This window comes from Mustelus asterias, unplaced genomic scaffold, assembly GCF_964213995.1.
Source record: "Mustelus asterias unplaced genomic scaffold, sMusAst1.hap1.1 HAP1_SCAFFOLD_198, whole genome shotgun sequence".
NCBI classification, from domain to species: Eukaryota; Metazoa; Chordata; class Chondrichthyes; order Carcharhiniformes; family Triakidae; genus Mustelus; species Mustelus asterias.
Window position 1 is genome coordinate 549,877 of NW_027590190.1, and position 20,660 is coordinate 570,536.

At 42.5% G+C, this 20,660-nt stretch overlaps 1 pseudogene across 1 annotated transcript; it reads left to right on the plus strand.

Annotated features, from left to right (window-relative positions):
- The first annotated feature begins 1,771 nt into the window (after positions 1-1,771).
- LOC144485559 (Ig heavy chain C region-like) lies at positions 1,772-18,181 on the plus strand (annotated as a pseudogene). The gene is made up of 7 exons (XR_013496175.1): positions 1,772-1,886; positions 2,018-2,313; positions 3,532-3,595; positions 14,398-14,697; positions 15,659-15,970; positions 16,891-17,199; positions 17,701-18,181. The product of XR_013496175.1 is annotated as an Ig heavy chain C region-like (transcript).
- Positions 18,182-20,660: the final 2,479 nt, after the last annotated feature.

Consider the following 20,660-nt stretch of genomic DNA (forward strand, 5'->3'; position numbering starts at 1 on the left):
GACATTTCTCAGTTTGCCTGTAATTCTTTCTATCCATCTAACACCATATCCTGATGTGTTGGAAAAATCATCATTGTTGCTAACAGGGTGCCAGAGAAGCTGCATAACTTTCCTTTCATTAGAGATGGGAAAAATTCATCTAGATTTACAACTTTAAATAATTAAAGTGCCTCCAGTACTGTTGCTGGGTAGATTTATTTATAAATAGGCCTCATTGACAATGTGAAGGGTTTTAAGTTGGCTTGCAGCCAAGCGGTCAGTACTGAGGAAACAGATCTTTGATCTGCTGCTCAACACCCCCAGATGATTCCTGTCAATCACTTTGAGCATTTGACAGCAGTTTGGATTGCTGCCAAATACTGTGTGGGACAGATTAGCGTGAACGTGAATGGACAAAATGGGATTCAGCCATTTAAACAATAATTGTTTCATTCCCACAAGAATGACACATTTTAAATCGTAATCATTCTAATCAAATATTTTCATTCAATGTCTGTTCATTATGTGAGTAAATAGTATCGCAAAACAATAATGTGACCAGATGCTTTTTCATTTGTATAACTTCCAAGTAAATGTCATTCCAATAATTAAAGTCTGTTCATTCACCACTTCATGAAATGCGAGAGAGAGATGTTGATGGTCCCAATTCCCCAATCAATTGAAATCAGTGCAATGGCATAAAATGCATCGAAATAATATTAAGAGAACATCATAAAACTGACATGAACAGCGGGAATTCCTGGAATATTCTGAACGTTCTGTATCGCATTTAAACAGCAGCGTCTCTTGTACCTGATTAACACCCTATTCTATTGTACAGTATAATCTGATTCCTGTTATTGAAGAGTTCCAATCATAGCTGCCAATAAGTGGAGAAATGATCAGTTCATAACCTGATTCAATGGAAGATAAAACATTTATTCTTGTGATATTGTGCAATGTGCCGCAAAGCCCTGATATCTTGTGTTCGCAATACCAGCGAATGTTAGACAGCCGGTGGCCGATCGAGTGAGCTGCAATGATCTGGATGCTGAAGGAGAACTTTAATGATCTCCGTGTCCGTTCCATTCATTAATTTCTCTGTCAAAAGTCGAGGTTAATTTTATGTTTCTCTGTCAACTCACTATTTAGTTATCAGGAGGGCGGGATTCTTATTATTTTCAAAGGGCTGTCTTCGAGATTGGGGTAGTTTGACAAATATAAGGAGAAACATTGTATTGTGTGAGAGTTTCTTCTCATCTCCAAACCCAAATTGTACAGTGATAGCCATCCACACAGTAAATGCAATCACTTTGTTCATACCCCCTCATTTAGTTACAGAAATCGGTAAAAATTATTCTGATAAATGATGCTTTATTATTGTAATGTGACAGAGACCCGGAATTGTTGCAACACAGACTGACGGTCTCTTTATTTTCAACAAATGTTATTTCATCATTTTTAGATTTGTATTCTTCTTGGGGGCGTGGTAATAAAATCACCATATTTACAATGGTATTAGTTATTTTAAATAAAGAAATGATGAACTGCAATATCACCATCAGAAATAATGGAGACAATACAATGAACATACTCAGCCAAACAAATATCCCGACACAGACAAAATGTCCATTTTAATATTAACCTATTGTAAATCTGGAAGTCCATTCTGTTGGGGTGTGGAAGGTGGGACCTGGATCCTGTCGCCGCCTCCAGCAGGGAATCAACAGGCGGCGCCTGGAAAGCCGCCCCCTTCTGCCGGCTATTTAAATACCGCTCACCAGACCGGAATCCAACAGTCCGGGAGCTGGTTTGTTCACTGAGTTCCTGACACAACCATTTCCCCCAAATCACCAGAAGGATGAGGTCGGCGATTTCTCTCAGTTTGTTGCTGACTTTCTTATCCGGTGAGTAGTTTTTTTTTCATTGTCTAAGTCTCCCAGTTACTGTCTCAGTTTTAGTCCATCTCTGTAATATTCCAGAGTCAAAAATCATTACACCAGGATTAATCCTCGTGTTTTTTGATCTACTTTTACAGGTGTCCAGTCGGAGGTTGTGTTGACTCAGCCAGAGGCAGAGACCGGGCGTCCAGGAGGCTCCCTGACACTGACCTGTAAAACCAGCGGCTTCAGTCTTAGCAGCGCTTACATGCACTGGATCCGACAGGTTCCAGGACAGGGGCTAGAGTGGCTGCTGAGGTACTATAGTTCATCTAGCAACAACTACGCCCCAGCAATTAAAGATCGATTTACTGCGTCCAAAGACACTTCAAGCAACATCTTCTCTTTGGAAATGACGAGGCTGAAGACCGAAGACACCGCCATCTATTACTGTGCAAGACACCACAGCGAGAGGAACTAGGGATGGACCCGAACAAGAACAGCTCGAGAGGGAATTCAGCAACTTCCATCATAACCTGAAGGTCAGTGCTTGTTTTAAATGTAGTATTAACGACAGTGACCAGAACAAAAACACAAACCGCTTCTGACAAACCCAACTTAGTGAAAATTAAACATTAAACCAAGAAAACACACAGACATAATGGGCTGAGCTTTTCACTCTGTTTATATTTACTGTTAACAGTTTCAGCAATTACACACCTGGATATAATGCTCGTTTTAATATTTCTGATACTTGGAGGAGATGTTTCTAGATTGTGTTTTGTGAACTGCTGCATAAATTGTAAATTACATCGAAATAATGGTCTATTTGAAGTGAATATTGAGCGGCAGTACTGAACAGAGACTGAGTGCAGTTTTTGTGCGAGTGTCTGTCACTGTGATACAGCAGTGGGTCACTGTGCTGAGCACAGCGACATCCTCATACAAAAACCTCATGGAAAGAGATTGCTCAAATTGGTGATCAGTACCACAGCAGGATTTTCAAAGTAAACGAGGCTTCAGTGAAATAATGTGTGGAAGTAATATTAGTTTGTGAAAAGGTATAAAAATCTTCCCATAAAATCTATATTTACCGATCTGCTAAATCGACACAGAGAGTTTAAAAGCATTCCGATCCCCTTTATAAATACAATGACCAGGACAAGCTGAAATATCTCACTCATTCGCTCGTGGATGAGGCAGAATCAGATTTTTGAGACAGCAGTGAAATTAAACAGTTAGCAGTCGGGCACAGTATTTGTCATGCTGTGTCTCACTGTGATAACTGGGGTGGCACAGCAGTTACTGTCAATACAAAAACCCCTCAGCACTAATTGACCGAGACTGGGGCAGTGCTCTGTTTTCCAATCCAGCATTATTTACAGTGCTGTATTATTTATGTCCCAGCACTACACAAATAGCGAGAATTAACATGGGAAATTTATGATAACTATTTGATTATCAGTTGGTGTTTTCAATAACTTGATCATGTGATCCTCTATGAAATATAAAACATTAAGGTTATTTATGTAGAGCGAACGGTATCCACCAGTACAATAATAATTTCATGAAAATGCAGTGATTTGCTTTCCCTCTGGCTTGTGAATTTTTAAAATACTGATGGATTTCTGTCTATTTTGTGCAGAGATGGTTATTGTATGACCCAGCCGAGAGAATGTGACACTGTGACGCCATGGACTACTGGGGACAAGGGACCATGGTGACGGTGACTGCAGGTAAGAACCATGCATTTATTTAGTTAGTGTTTTATTTGAGTTTTTGTTTTATACTTTTTCTCGATTTTATTAATTCATTCGTTCAATGTAATGTGGTTTGGTGGATTCTGTGCTGAAAATCTTTACAATGTTTCATGTGATCCTGCTTAAAATGGGGGTTATAGAATTCTACTGTTAATTGACAAAAGGTGATACTGAGTGATTCAGTCTCTTGTTGTGATTTGGTGTGTATCTGCTGAGGACATTGTGTGGCTGGGTTACTTTAAATGCCTTCCTTTTGTTAAGCAGTTCGGCGTTTCTTCAATGTTTAATCTCGGTGACATCTAGTGGCTGCGAGTTGCACCATCCACTGCACAAGTGTTTGAAATCTAACCCAATATTAACAAAATGTGTTAAAGTTTCTACTTTAATGTTGCGAACATGTTCCGCTTAATCACAATCTGGTTTTGTTATCTCATTGTTGTGCTTATTTTAATTATTAGTTGCTTTGGTGATGGTCAGATTGGCTGGATTTTAAATTGAGATTTTCTGCCAATGTGAAATTTGTTTCTGTTGCAACTGTTTGTAGAATTGAGCTGCTTCTGCATGAGCCGGGGTTCAGTCCCTCAGTGCTGCGTGTTTCTGGTGAGGAGGTTGTCTGGCTGGGTGACTTTGAATCAGTAAAATTTGTGAAATGGTTCGGAGATTCTGCATTGTTTACACTCGGTGACACTGAGCTGTTACACACTTTGTGATTGAATACAAACAGTCTGCGGGTTTTAAACTACTTGACGCGTGCCTGCAGACAGAAATCAGGCAGGCTTTATTGTATTTGTATTTTTTTAAATCGTAGCTGATAATTGCAGGTTAAACCAAACCACGGTTTATGCCACTCGTCCAAAACATAGTTTGCCACTGCATTCATAATTTGGGATACATGCCATGTTTAACCTCGGTGGCATCTGACGGCTGCAGCTTTTACCCACCTAATATTTAAATATGTTTGAAATCTGTTTGAAATATGACCCAATATGAATAGAATGTGGTAAAATTTCAATATTAATTTGTTGGACATATTCCACCTCCTCGCAATGCTATTGCTCTTATTCCAAATTTCTGTTTAGTTCAATCATTCATATACTTGGTGACGAGCTGGTTTGCCGGATTGAATATTGAGATTTCCTTGCAATCATATTTTTGATTTTGTTGAATGGATAATTGAGTTGCGTCCCCGTGAAACGGATTCATTCCCTCATTGATGTGTTTTGGTGTGTTTCTGTTGAGGAGGTTCTGTTGTTGGGTCACTAAGAAGGTTTAAAATGTGTGAAATGTTTTGGTGTTTCTGCATTGCTTAAACTCGGTGGCACTGAGCGGTTACACGTTTTCTGGTTAAATGCAAATAATCTATGAGTTTGAAAATCCTTGTAGGGAGAAAATAAGCAGGTTGTGAAAGAAATAAAATAAAGGTATTACAGCATTTTTATAAATTTTAACTAACTCTTAGAAATTAAAATAAATCATGTCTTACAACGCTCAATCGGACACTAAGTAGTTGCTGCAAAAACAAACTTCTCATTAACAAGTTTGATAGTAAAATTAATATAAATCAAACTGTTATTAATCGGTAACATAACTACATATTCACAAAAGATTATTTTCTATTAATATCATTTCGCATTAATCGGCTTTAATAGTTCTGCTGTGTTTTGCATACAATTAACATGACCAAAAAAGTTTCTCGGCTGGAAATATTTTGTGATAATTCCAGAAACTATTTCCATGATAACATGCTGTTTCCACAGCAGCGCTCAGTTCAACAAGATACTTTGCATTAATTGTTATATCCCCGATGAAGTTCGCATTCACTTAAATCTGAGTTTTGGAGAATAATTGGCAATAAAACGCTATTTGGCAATTTTTGTGCCTGATTATTACATTGTTTCTGTGCAGGCGCAGCATTCCTTCCAAGTCATTTGTAGTTGGATGCAGAGGTAATTAATCACTAATCTCATCTCAAAATTTGTGAAATGGTTTGGTGTTTCTCAATTGTTTCTGTATTGTTCCAACTCGGTGATCCTGAGCGGTTACACTTTTTCTAGCTAAATGAAAAAAACGAACTGCGTTTAAACATCCTTGTCAGGACAAAACAAACTGGTATCGGAAAAAATAAAATAAATATATATTTGAGCATTTTATTCATGTTAACTGATGCTTGCAGATTAAAGTAAATCATGAATTACAATTCTTACTGCGTCACTGTATCTCTGTTAGGGACATTACACTACCCTGGATCGGTTATATCTGATGTGCACATTTTCAGAAAAAAAAAAATATTTTTTGCCTAGTTTTCGAGATTTGAGATAGACAGGGAGAAATAGTTAAAAGTCGAAGGGAATTTTGAAATGAATATCAGTTTAATTTAAAAGAAGTTATTGATTTTTGTTGTTGTAGTTTGAAAATTGATCCCACAGTTTGAATAAATGTGACAGAGTGAACACAGTTTTCTGACAGGTGGAATTCGCTCACACTAAACAATTGTTCATATAATGGTGTTTGAATTGTCGTAAGGTGTCAACAGAAACTGGCTAGAGATTTACAATTTAATACTTGAAATTCAAATAATTAATTTTTTATAATATTATAATATTTTTATATTAGTAATATTTGCTCTGCATTTAATAATAACATCCTGTCTCCCATTACTGCTGAACATAGAATAGAATTATTGGATGAATAAATGACAGAATAGAAGAATTGATTCTATTTGAGCATTATGTTTAATTAGTATTAAATATTATACTGAAGAAAAAGTCTCGACTTATTTTGTGCATCATGTTTCAGTGTTGCAGAGGATTTGAATCAATTGTCCTCATTGTGTTTTTCATTGTTTAATTCAGAACTTCTTAATTTAAACAATATGTTCAGTAATTAAATTATATGGATGGTCCAAATTATTAAATCTAGGAAGCAGCTTCATTGACCTCAAACTGCCAGGTCGTTACAGTATATACAAATTCAGAAACATGCATTCTTAACACGTTTGCAGGTTATAATAAGGCATTTGGAGTAAAAGTGGAAATGAAAAAACATGACAATGTTATTCGATTGAAGCAAATGAATTACAGATGTCTGAATCTTTCCATTCAGTAATTTGAAGTTTATTGTTTAAGATTTAATTGGAACCTAATTACTTCACAATGTTCGAGGCAGGGAAAGTTTTGAATGATTGAAAATTGATTTTATTAGGGAGTACAAATCAGCTAACAGGAAAAGTAACCGGCAATTAACAAAACAAAATATAATATTGGTGCTAATTAATTCAAAACAAAATACCTTGAATAATGCACGGGCGTGCAAAGTATCATCCGTTTCAGAGAATGTTTAATTGTATCGAAAATGAATTCAGAAACAAAACCTTTCTTTTATCAGCTATGCTTAGCTCGATAAGGTGTTTTACCTCGAATATTTTGTTGATTACATTTAATTAAGAAATTAGATCGAATCAGGCAATGATTTTCAATGTAAATGTTTCTTGGTTTATTTAATCCTTACTGTGTCACTGTATCTCTGTCCGGGACATTGAACTGTCCTGAATCTGTTATTTTTGATTCCTAATTTTCAGCGAAATTACATTTTTACATAGTTTTCGAGAAGTGAGACAGACAGAGAGACATAATGAAAAATCGACAGGAGTTTTGAAATGAATATCAGTTTTATTTAAAAGAGGTTATTGATTTTCTGTTGTAAATTGATCATTGATCAATTAGAATCAAACAGTTTGAATTAAATTGACAGATTGATCATACCTACCCGCTGGAAAATCGATTGTTGCACCGTTTGTGTCTGTTCTGTTTCTGCGCGCGTGGTCACCGTGTTGGGCCAGGAAACTGCCTGACTGGTTGTAAAACTGCTGGTTCCTTCTGCTGTATTTCAGGGAGTGAAATTTGATTTATTTCTTCAATAAACTGGTATCTGTGAGAAATGTGACAGTTTGACTTGATGTTTGGCTCGGCGTCTCAGAAATGAGATCCCTAAAGCATATTGTGACCATCAGAGAGAGCAGAAACGTCAGATTGTAGAGGGAGATTTGGATGATTTTTAACCAGTCATGTACCGGCCTTGGGAATGTTCGATGAGCAAATACAAAGTGAGATTTACTATATTATGCTCCGTAGTAAAGCAGTCCATGACCTGTTTGGTATGACAGTTGAAGGTTCAAATTCATTTGCATCTTATTTTTAATCTTCTAAAGCTATTTTAGAGTCATTTGCTCGGCCAGAAGCTTTAATCATCAATAATTGTTCCTTGAGAAAGTGTTGATATGAAGCATCCTTGAATAACTGCAATCAATATGCTGCAGGCATCCGCCGTGCTGTTAGGCGGAAGTTCCAGGATTTTGACCCAGAAGGAACTGAGGTATTGTTTCAAGTCAGGATGGTGTGTGTCTTGGAGGGGAGCTTGCAGGTGGTAGTGTTCATATGTGGCTGCTGCCCTTATCCTGTTAGGATATAAAGGCAACGGGTTTGGACAGTGTTTACTATGGAGCCTTGGTGAGTTGCTGCAGTGCGTCTTGTATATAATACACACTACTGTCACTGCTTGTTAGTGATGGAGAGAGAGAATAGGGTGAATGAGGGGGCGGATAATCCTGTGGGTGGCTTTGCCCTGGATTGTGTCAAATTTCTTGAGTTTTTACAGGTTTCCCTCATTGAGGAAAGAGGAAATTATTCAATTGCGACGAATTGCGAAAGATTTAAATGTTTTTCCAACCCTTGGCCCGCGCTCCGTATTGTGCTCACTTGTCACTCCCACTTACTGTGTGAATGGGTGAGTATGTGTGGAGTGAGTGTGTTTTCCAGACTGAATCAGCCAAATAGAAACTTATACACATCACACACTCTCACACACATAAATACTCTCATATTCTCTCACACATGCACACACACACACATACATACTCACACTTACTTTCTCTCTCATACGGTCTCTCTTACACACCCATACACATTCTCTCTCTCACGTTACTCATACACTCTCTCAATACAAATACATACATCGTCTCGCTCTCTCCATCAATCTCTCACATCCCCATACACAAAAGCGCTCACATCCCCACACACACACCCATTCTCTCTTATACACAGACACACACTCTCACATAAGCACAGTCTCACACTCTCGCGCACGCACTCTCACATGCACTCTCTCTCTTCCACTCTCTGTCACACACGCTCAAGCTGTCTCACATTTCTTCACATGCTCTCTCACAATTCCTCTTGCACACGCATCTCTCGCTCTCACACACACACACGCACATATTTCTATTTTTCTTGCGCACACTATCTCACACCTCTACATTCTTGCTCTCACACACTGGCTCTCTCACAATCACTCTCTCACAAACATAGAACATGCACACACTCTAACACACACTCTTACACACAGACACAGTCTCTCACATAAGCACAGTCTCGCGCACACATTCTCTCTCTCACACACACACATGCACTATCCCTCTCACATTCCCTCTTCCGTACACTCTCACTTCGTCTCACACATTCCCATGCTCTCTCTCACTCATACGGACACTTGCACACGTATTCTCTCACACAGGCACATATTTCTCTCTCTTTCACACGCTCAGTCCCTTACACATTATCTCACACATGCACAACCTTGCTCTCAAACACTGTCTCTCACAAACACCCTCTCTTTCACACGCACACAATCTCTCACACAGTCTCTCCTTCTCTTACACACGAACACACATGTATATACAATGTATCTCTCTTTAAACACTCCACCTATCACAGACACATGTTCTCTCAACAGTCAATTCACTCACACACACTCACGCATCCACTCTGTCTAAGTTTCACACTTTTTCTCGCTCACACACACTCTCCCCGCCCCTCCACACACACACACACACACACTCACACTCACACACACACACACACACACACTCACACTCACACACACACATACACTCAAACACCCCACATTGCTTCTATCTCCCACACACATTGCACATATCTTTCTCACTCACACGCCATCCCATGCACACTTTCACACACTGATGAACATATTATTTTGCTTTCCAATAGGCACTCCCTCTCACACACACTGTCTTTCACATGAACACAACACTCTCCCACACACATACCCTCCCTCTCAGGCACACACACTCTCTTTCACAGACATCGTGTATCTCAAATAGACACACTCCCTTTCACATCAACATACACACAATCACACACAGAAGTACTCTTTCACACAGACTCCCCACACACACACTCTCCCCGCCCCTCCACACACATACATTTTCAAGAAGAGACACACTGTCACACACAAAGAATAATTCTTCAAACACACATTCTGTCTCACACACACACATTATCTCACACACCCTTTCTCTCACGCACTCTCCCCTCTTGCACGCACAGCCCACTGTCTCACACACGTGCAAACGCATTCTATCATACACAGGCATCCTCACACACACATTCTCTCTCTCTCCCTCTCTCTCTCTCTCTATCTCTCTCGCTCTCTTTCGCTCTCTCTCTCTCTCACACACACACACACACACACACACACAGACACACACAGACACACACACTCTCTCTCTCTCTCTCTCTCTCTCTCTCACACACACACACTTTCGATCTCACGTACGTCAGAGTGTCTGTCCTTGACACCATAGAGTACAATCATAGGATGCTACAGTGCAGAAGGAGGCCATTCAGCCCATCGAGTCTGCACCAACAGCAATCCCACCAAAGCCCTATCCCCATAACCACATGTATTTACCCTAACTAGTCCCCCTGACACTAAGGGGCAATTTAGCACGGCCAATCCACCGAACCCGCACATCTTTGGACTGTGGGAGGAAACAGGAGCACCCTAAGGAAACCCAAACAGACACGGGGGGAACTTGCAAACTCCACACAGACAGTGACCCAAGTCGGGAATCCAACTCTAAGGCAGCAGCGCTAATAACTGTGCCACCGTGCCACCGCCACCGCCCCCCCCCACCCCGATACCCCCCCCCCACCCCGATAGCCCCCCCCCCACCCCCACCCCCACCCCCACCCCGGTAGCATTTGAATGAGGGTGGGATCAAGGGGCCCGAGTAAAACTAGTCAATAAGAATCGGCGGGAAATTCTTCTCTGTTTGGAGTCATACTTAGCACAAAGCAACATGGTATTGGTGGTTGGAGGTCAAACATCTAAGTTCAGATTTCACTGCAGGATTTCGGCAGGGGAGTGTTCTGGGAGCAACAATCTTCTACTGCTTCAACAGTGACAATACCCTCCAACATGAGGTCAGAAGTTGGAATTTCCATGTGTTACACCGGACACAAACACCCAAAAAATAAGAAGGGAATTGGCTGAGACCAAGGCCGCCTGGCTCCCCAATACTGGTGTAAACTTGGTGTTTGATTCCTGTGCGACCCATCCTAGTTTTGCTGTCAGCTTCCCTACAGCTCCCTCAGCCTGACTATTTGTTCACTGGTACGTGTTTCTTGAAGAAAGACACCGACATGAAAGCAGCTGCCCGGTGATTTACACATCCCTGTTACAGAAAGCTGATCAATGTGGAGAATCAGGAAAAGATCGATGGAGAGGAAGAGGTGGAGGTGGCCCACTGACTCTCTCACCCTCAACCACATTTACTCACTCACCCTCAATGTTTCATCCGCACTCAAAGAACTTGACTCACTCACCCTCACTTATCCACCTTCCCTCGCTCACACACTCTCATTCATTCATCCCCACTCACAAATCCCAACTCACTCATCCCAACTCACTCATCCCAACTCACTCACCCTTGCTCACTCATCCACCCTCACACATTCAATTTCACGCACTCAATCTCATACACTCAACTTCACACACTCAATCTCACGCACTCAACCTCAGAAACTCATTGATCCTCATTCACCCTGAGTCACTCAACCTCACACCCTCACACCCTCACTCACTCAAAATCACTCACACAGATTCGCTCTCTCACTCTCACCCATCCTCACTCACTCACCCTCATTCACTCACATTCACACCCTCATTCACTCACCAGCACTCACTCACTCACTCAGACTCACTCGCCCTCGCACACCCTCACTCACTCATCCTCATTCACTCACTGTCACTCAGTCACCCACACTCACACGCTATCACTCACTCAACCTCACTCACTAACCCTCAGTCACTCACTCAGAGCCTCAGTCACTCACCAACACTCATAGTCACCTTCGTTCACTCATCCCACTAACCCACTCTCACTCACCCAGTCTCACTCACTCAGCCCACTTACCCACTCTCACTTATCCAGTCTCACTCACTCTCACTCACCCTCACTCACCGCACTTACCCACCTTCACTCATCCAGTCTCAATCACTCTCACTCACTCACCACACTTACCCTCCCTCACTCATCCAGTCTCAATCTCTCTCACTCACCCTCACTCACTCACCGCACTTACCCTCCCTCACTCACCCAGACGCACCCCCACACACTCAAGCTCAATTACCCTCTCTCTCTCACGTACGCCACCTGACCCATTCAAACTCACTGAGACTCACGCACCTACATTCACTCACACACCCTCACATATTCACCATCACTCACGTTCACCCACCCTAACTCACAGATCCTCAATCACTCATCCTCAGTCAAACACCTTTACTCACTCACCTTCACTCATCCACCCATCCGCATTCATTCTCCCTCACACACTCTCACACACCACCCTCAATAACACACCCTGACTCACTCACTCTCTCACCCTCACTTACTAAGTCACATTCACTCCTCACCCTCATTCACTCGCTCTCACTTACCCACCTTCACTAACCTTCACGCATCCTCACTCACTCACCCTCATTCATTCTCTCTTACCGACACTCACTCACCCACCTTCACTCACACATTCAGCCACCTTCACTCACCCACCCTCTCTCACACACCCTCATTTACTCACGCTCTCTCACCCTCACCCACACTCACTCACTCACCCTCAATCACTCATCCTCACTGAAAGAACTTCACTCACTCACCCTCACTTACCCACCTTCCGTCACTCACACACCATCACTCATCCACTCTCACTCCTTCAATCACTCACCCTCACGCACTCACATTCTCTCACTCACACTCGCTAAACCTGTGTGTTGAGGTCTGCAACGAGAGAGAAGAAAGATCTCAAGCGGCAGTTTGGTGTTCAAATGTGGGAGCTGCCCTGCGAATGTGGAGAGCTGGGGGGAATCCCTGGGGGCTCAGGGCCAAGGACAATGGCAAAGAGCCGGGGAGAACAGGAGGCGTGCTAAAGGGCAGAGAGCCGGGGGGGAAGGGCAGAGAGCCTGGGGAATGGGCCCACAGCCGGGCAACAAGGCTGAGAGCCGGGAAAGGGCAGAGAGTCAGGAGAAAGCGCAGAGAGCCAGAAGAAAGGGCAGAGAGCTAATAGAAAGGGCAGGGAGCCAGGGAAAGGGCAGAGAACCAGGAGAAAGGACAGAGAGACCAGGGAAAGAGGAGAGAGCCAGGATAAAGGGCATGGAGGCCGGGAAAAGGACAGAGAGCCGAGGAAAAGGACAAGAGAGCCCAGAGGAAAGGGCAGAGAGTCAAGGGGAAAGGCAGGGAGTCAGGGGGAAAGGGCAGAGAGCCAGAGGAAAGGGTAGGGAGCTGAGGGAAAGGGCAGGGAGCCGGGGGAGAGGGGACAGAGTTGGAGGGAAGTGTAGAGAGCCAGGTGGAAGTGCAGAGAGCCGGGTGAAAGGGGAAAAGAGCCAGAGGGAATAGCAGAGAGCCAGAGGAAAGCGCAGAGAGTCGGGGAAAATGGGCAGAGAGTGGGTGATCGACGGGCGGAGTGAGGATGTGCAAAATAGAGCGAGCACCACAACCAGATCATCTGCAATCTCAGTGAATAATGGAGGAGACTTCAGGGCCCGAATGGCCAACTCTTGCTATTAATGTCTGACCCTTCAATTAGTCAATGTTGCAATTATTTGAATTTGTAATCACATTGAGAGTTTCCTGGTCATTCAGTAAGTATTCATTCCGAAGGTAGTTTTGAAGCAAAGTCACTAATCTTCGTTTTGTGGAGTGAGGGGCAGTGAGTTGGAGAGAGGAAGGGGCATCAGTTAGTTTGAACACAGGCAATAGCCAAAACTACAATGTGGATATGCCGACGCTAGGTTGGGGTGGGCACAGTAAGGAGTCTCACAACACCAGGTTGAACTCCAACAGGCTTATTTGCAATCGTGAGCTTTTGGAGCTCTTTCATCAGGCGAGTGGCTGATATGAATGAAGAGACAACTTCTTCATCACAAAGTGCTGTTGTTTGAGAAATAGGTAGTGCCTGAAGTAATGGAGAAACTCTTTACACTTCTCTGTTAATCCAGTGAATGGTATGTCATTACGATGACATCAAAATGTTTTTTCTCTTTCCAATCTGATAGAGGTCGAGACAGTGATGTGAGTTTCTCCAAAGATGGCGATTCCCAAATGATAGGAGTAACAGAAGCTCAAAGGTGTATGTAGGTCTTAATCGGGAAATATTACCTTAAGTTCATAATTCTAGTCAAATTGTGACGTTCAAACATAGAAAACAGAAGCAAGAGGAGGCTCTTCGGCCCTTTGACCCTGCTCCACCATTCACTTTGATTACGGCTCATCAATATCCTGAGCCCGCCTACTACCCATATCCACTGATCCCTTTAGCCCCAAGAGTTATACCTAATATAGAAACTTACTTGTATAAATATGTTTGATTAATTAATAAACGCAGGTAAGAGTCTAACTTGTTGAATCGACTATTCTTTCCCAGCGACACCGTCTCCGCCCACTCTCTACAGCCTCGTCTCTTCCTGTCAGCAACACAACTCCGCTGGCTCCATCACCTACGGCTGTTTGGCGATGGACTACTCTCCAGATGTCTCCAAACTGACCTGGAAGAAAAATGGGCAGCTGATCGCCACTGGATTTAAGACTTATCCATCAGTGAGAAACGCGAAGGGAACCTATACCCTGAGCAGCCAGTTAACCATCACCGAGTCAGAGGGAGAGTGCAGCAAAATCAAGTGTGAGGTTCGACACAGCAGCTCGGTCAAGAGCATTGGAATGCAATGTAAGTGTTGTGGAACTTGGGCAAGACAGGAACGCTCTGATTGAACTGTATAAGGCTTTAGTTATAACTGATCTGTAGCACTCTGAAAAATTGAATTATGCAAAATCCAGGTAAGTGCCTCCTGACTGAAAAGTTGCTCAGAACCAAAGAACAACAGAAATGTTACTGTGCAGCATGAGGCCATTTAGCCCATCATGTCTGTGCTGGCCAAAAGGGAGAACAAATAAACGAGCCTGACAAAGTAAGCCTATTTTCCAGCCCTTGCTCCGTAGCATTGCAGCTTAAAGCACTTGAGATGCAGACCCAGATGCCTTTTAAATGACCTTGCTCCCTGGTAATTGAGCCCTCCACTTGGGGAATGAATTATTTTTGCCTACGTCCCTTATTTTTGTTGTGAACCACAATTATGTCACGCCTCAGCCTCCTCTTTTCCTAAAGAGAACAAACCCTCCCTATCCAATCTCGCCTCATGGCGGGAATTTTCAGTCCCTGGCAACATTCTTGTAAACCTCATCTCTCTCCAGAGTCATTACGTTATTCCTGCAACGTGGTGACCAGAACTGTACACGTGGCCTAACTAGCGTTTTATGCAGCTCCATCATTGTATCACTGTTTTTGCATTCAATATCTCACATAATAGAGGAACTAATCCGATATGCTTTCTTGATCAACTTTTCCAGCTGCCCTACCATCTACAAGGACCTGTGGACGTGCTCTCTAAGGTCTTGCATTTCCTCAATCCCTCTTAACATTCCAGTTTATTGCCTTGCTTTGTTTTCCCTCCCCAAATGCATTGTGTGGCGCTTTTGACGGTTGAATTCCATTCGCCATTTCCCTGCCAATTCAACCAAACCATGGATATGATTCTCAAATCGGCAGCTATGGTGCTCAAATAAAAGAACTAATTTTAATTGATGTCAATTGAATCTTCAAGTAACGTCTGAACATTTGTTTGTTGAAGGCCCACGCATTCTCCCCCCAACCGTTATCCTCACCGTGAGTTCCAGTGAAGAAATCACCAGCAGAAAATTTGCAACCATCGTCTGTTCAATCATCGATTTCCAGCCAAAGTTAATGACGGTGAAGTGGCTGAAGAATGGACAACCCATGGATTCAGGAATTGTCACCTCTCCCGCCTGTGAAGTGAACGGGAACTTCTCGGCCAGCAGTCGGCTGACAGTCTCCGCTCAGGAATGGTTCAGCAAAGTAGTCTATACCTGCCAGGTCACTCATCAAGGATTCACCCAGAGTCAGAACATCAGCGGATCTCTGGGTAAGAGACTCAAACCGAGGATAAAATATACCATTCCGATGTTAATCGAAATTAGGGATCTATTAAAGTTAGTACAAAGATAGAACAACTTCTAATTTGCTGTCATGTGGTTTGCTGCATTAGGACAGTGCCCCATTCAGAATTTCATCACAACAGCAATTTTTGTTATTCCTTCATGAGATGTGCATTTATTTCCCATCCCTGAGGGCACTTAAGTGTCAACCACATTGCTGTGGATCTGGAGTCACATGCATGCCAGGCCAGATAAAGACAGCAGATTTACTTTTCTAAAGGGCATTCGTGAACCAGGTGGGTTTTTACAACAATGGCTTCATGATGATCATTTGACTTTTAATTATAGATTTTTACTAAATTCAAATTTCACCACCTGCAGTGGTGAGATCCGAATCTGTGTCCCCAGAGTCGTGCCCTGGGTTACAAGACAATTGGCAACACCACCATGCCACTGTCTCCCCTTGAAATAGTGTTCCCTTCAATTTTGAAGTAACACAGTAAGCGAGGTGGTCTTGATGTCAGCTTTTTCCTGAGACAGCTGGTAAGATTTGGAGAGAGAGTCGGTGTCGGACTGTTTCACAGGTCACAGCATAGGGGTAAAATATTGGGAAGTGTATCCACCCTACTTATAAACTAACTGCCAGTACTTGGATCCTGAGTTCAGGAATGGTATATTTGTTGGGGAATACTGCAATGTTGATTCATGAGAATGAAACCGCTGCTAAAATACTTGAACAAAAAGAGAATAATTTCACAGAGCAGGCTGGTTTTCCATCCTCCATAGAGGTTGAAAGGTGATAGTTAGAGGTTGATATATCGAAGGCAACTTCGTCTCCTTCAGGCTGAAGACTGCTGTCCTGCTTCTGAAGAGGGAACTAGGGTTGATTTTCATTTTTCATTCACAGATCCTCCCCAGTGCCCTGATACCACAGTGACGATACAGCCACCACCAATAGAACAGGTCTTACTGGAGGCGACCGTGACCTTAACCTGCATCATTTCTCATGCTCCTTATGGAGTCAATGTGTCCTGGATCCGAGACAGGAAGTATTTGAAATCAGAGATTGCCGAAAAGCCAGGAGCGAATCCTGACAGCGTGGTCAGCAACTTAAACATCTCGACACAAGCCTGGCTGAGTGCGGCTGTGTTTGACTGCGTGGTGAGCCATCAGGATCTGCCGACTCCTTTAAGAAAATCCATCCACAAGGAAACAGGTGAGCTGAGAAATTGAAGCAATAAATGCGTCACTGTGTCTATTTCCAGTGTCAGTGTACTGGTCAATATTCAGTATTCAGTGCATTAATGGTGTCCCCTGAGTGGAAACTCCACTAACTAAAAACTGGGGGTTGTAGATATTTTTACGGGGAAATTTGATGTGTTGATGAATGAAAAGTGAACTGAAGGCGATGTTATTGGGTTGAGATCGAATAACGAGGGAGGAGCCTGATGTGGAGCATAAAAACCAGAAAACCAAAAATAAAGCCGATCAGTTGGGCCGAATAGCCTGATTCTGTGCTGTAAAATTTCTGAAACTTCCCAGTCCAGCCCCCTGAGTTATTTGAGAAAATAATTGTGTTCACCTCTGCTCCAAACTGGAAGTCAAAAATGGAAACATTTAAAATCGAAATGAAGCACATTTTTCTTATATCTAGCCAGCAGTTTCATTGTCTCCAGAATTCTCCAGTTTATTGACATTTATTGTACATTTTCTGCAGATCCAAATCCGCGGGAACCGTTCGTCTCTGTCCTCTTGCCCTCGGCAGAAGAAGTCTCCGCTCAGAGATTCGTCTCCCTCAGCTGCTTAGTGAGACGTTTCTCCCCTCGAGAGATCTTCGTCAAGTGGACCGTCAACGACAAGCCGGTGAATCCTGGGAACTATAAGAACACCGAGGTGGTCGCGGAGAGCGGGAATAGCTCCTTCTTCATGTACAGTCTGTTATCCATTGCAGCAGAGGAATGGTCCAGCGGCGCTTCTTACTCCTGTGTGGTGGGACATGAAGCCATCCCCTTGAAGATCATCAACAGAACAGTTGACAAATCCAGCGGTAAACCCAGTTTTGTGAACATTTCCCTTGCACTGATGGACACCGTTAATTCATGTCAATGAGAATCACTCGGTTACATTAAAAACTTCAATAAAAAGAATAAAATCTTTTTCCTCCAACGATAAATGAAATACCCAATTGCTTAATTGATTGGTTTTCAATTTTACTTCCACTATGTATCTTTGGTTTGAGTCAGGTATTTTCACGTCTCGGGCCCAAGCCTTGTTGAACCAGTGCACCCAGCTCAGATACACCCTGGGTTAGAGACAGAGTAGAGCACATTCATTACAGGATTCTGCAAAATATCTTCACCGACTTTCCTCCCACTGAGGAGAAATCTGACAATTTCAACATTTCTGACAAACAAACACAATTTAGATCTCGGTGTTCCTGCTTCTCTCATTGTCCATGCCTTTACCATTGATGTCAGCTTTAAGCTGCTGCACCACACCCACTGAGAACTGAAGTGAGGGTCACACACAAACATGGAGCAACAATCCCCCCCATCAGAGAGAGGGGAGAGTGAAATTGTGAACATACCGGATTCCTACTCACCCAACAAAGAGAGGGGAGGAGCAGCAGCTAACCCATGTACCACCACTTCCTCAATGAAAAGAGGAGGAATGTCATTATTTAATCCACTCACCTCCACCTCGTCAGTGGTTAGAACCATCAGGCACATTGCTTCACCGGGTAGAGAGAGGGAAATTATGAGCTCACTCTCCTCCCTCTTCGCAAGTAACGTGTTTGGAAGGGACCAGCTCTCTACGAGAAGAACCCAGTTGCCAACAGTACAAATTAGCTTCTGGCTTATTTGCTGCAGAGTTTGAAGTATCATTATCCTAATCAATGTGATGCATATATACTTATGCAACATAATTTTAAAATGTTTCTGCACTCTTGTTCCTGTTAATCATGTCCTGGCATTGATTTCCCATAATGCAAATTGAAACAAATGGTTGAATCCTCCCCGGTTTTTACTGTTCTGTCCCTGATGTTTCTGAGATGCATCAATGAATGATTTCATTCGTTCTCCTGATATCTCCGTGCCACTCACATAAACTACATTCATACAGCAAAACATTGAAAATATGCTCCATTATTCGTATTGTTTGGATCATTTTCAGTTAATGATTGCGGTGAAACTTGGAGCAACAGCTAAAAAATACACACACTGACAATACTCCACAAAACTGTCACAATTATAAATACACACACTCACACACATACACACACACACATCGACACAAATGCACAACTACACACACAAATACACATACTCACACATATGCACACAAATACAGAAAGACACATGTAAATATACACACACAACGCATGCATATACCCCCACACACATACATATACAGAAATAGGGACAGGCACATTCAAATACAGACACAGAAACACACAAGTACACAACAGATACACTTTCACACACCATAGGTACACTCAATACTTGCACAGACGAACACACATGCAGAGAAACAAGAATGCACACACAAATGCACTCATGGGCAAAACATGCACAAACAAAAATACACACTTACACAAATACACCCACACAAAAATACACCCAGACACAAACACATCCGTACACAAATATACATAGGGACACACCCATTCTCTCTCTCTCTTTCTCTCTCTCACACACACACACACACACGCACACACGCACACACACACACACATAAGAACATAAGAACATAAGAAATAGGAGCAGGAGTAGGCCATCTGGCCCTTCGAGCCTGCCCCGCCATTCAACAAGATCATGGCTGATCTGACGCGAATCAGTTCCACTTACCCGCCTGCTCCGCATATCCCCTAATTCCCTTATCGATCAGAAAACTATCTACCCGTGATTTAAGCATATTCAACGAGGAAGCCTCCACCACTTCAATGGGCAGAGAATTCCAGAGATTCACTACCCTCTGAGAGAAGAAGTTCCCCCTCAACTCTGTTCTGAACCGGCCCCCCCTTATTTTGAGGCTGTGCCCTCTAGTTCTGGTTTCCCTTCTAAGTGGAAAGAATCTCGCCACCTCTACCCTATCCAGCCCCTTCATTATCTTATATGTCTCTATAAGATCACCCCTCATCCTTCTAAACTCACATACGAACACATAGACACGCGCTCTTGTACAAACAGACACTAAAACAACAACATACACATACATAATCAAATATGTACAAACGCACACATGTACACATGAAACACACAAGTACATACACATACACATACGTGAGTAGGTACAGACCCAAACACAAACACATACATGCATAGACACAATACAGACAGATACACACGCATGCAGACCCACATAAATACACAAGCACATACTTAGACTCAAATAAATACATATATTAGCACACGTTCACGCTGATAGGAATATAGATATAAAGACACACAATGTTATACACATTCACACACATATATGGAAATACATATAAACAAATCACCAGACTGCATACAGAAGAACAGACAGCAAAACATTTACACACAAACATGTAGACGCAAACATTAACATGTTCATAGAACAGAACACCATAGCACACATTACTACACATCGATACACAAATATACATCAACGCACCGTTATAAAGAATGTCAACACGTGTATACATACACTGACATG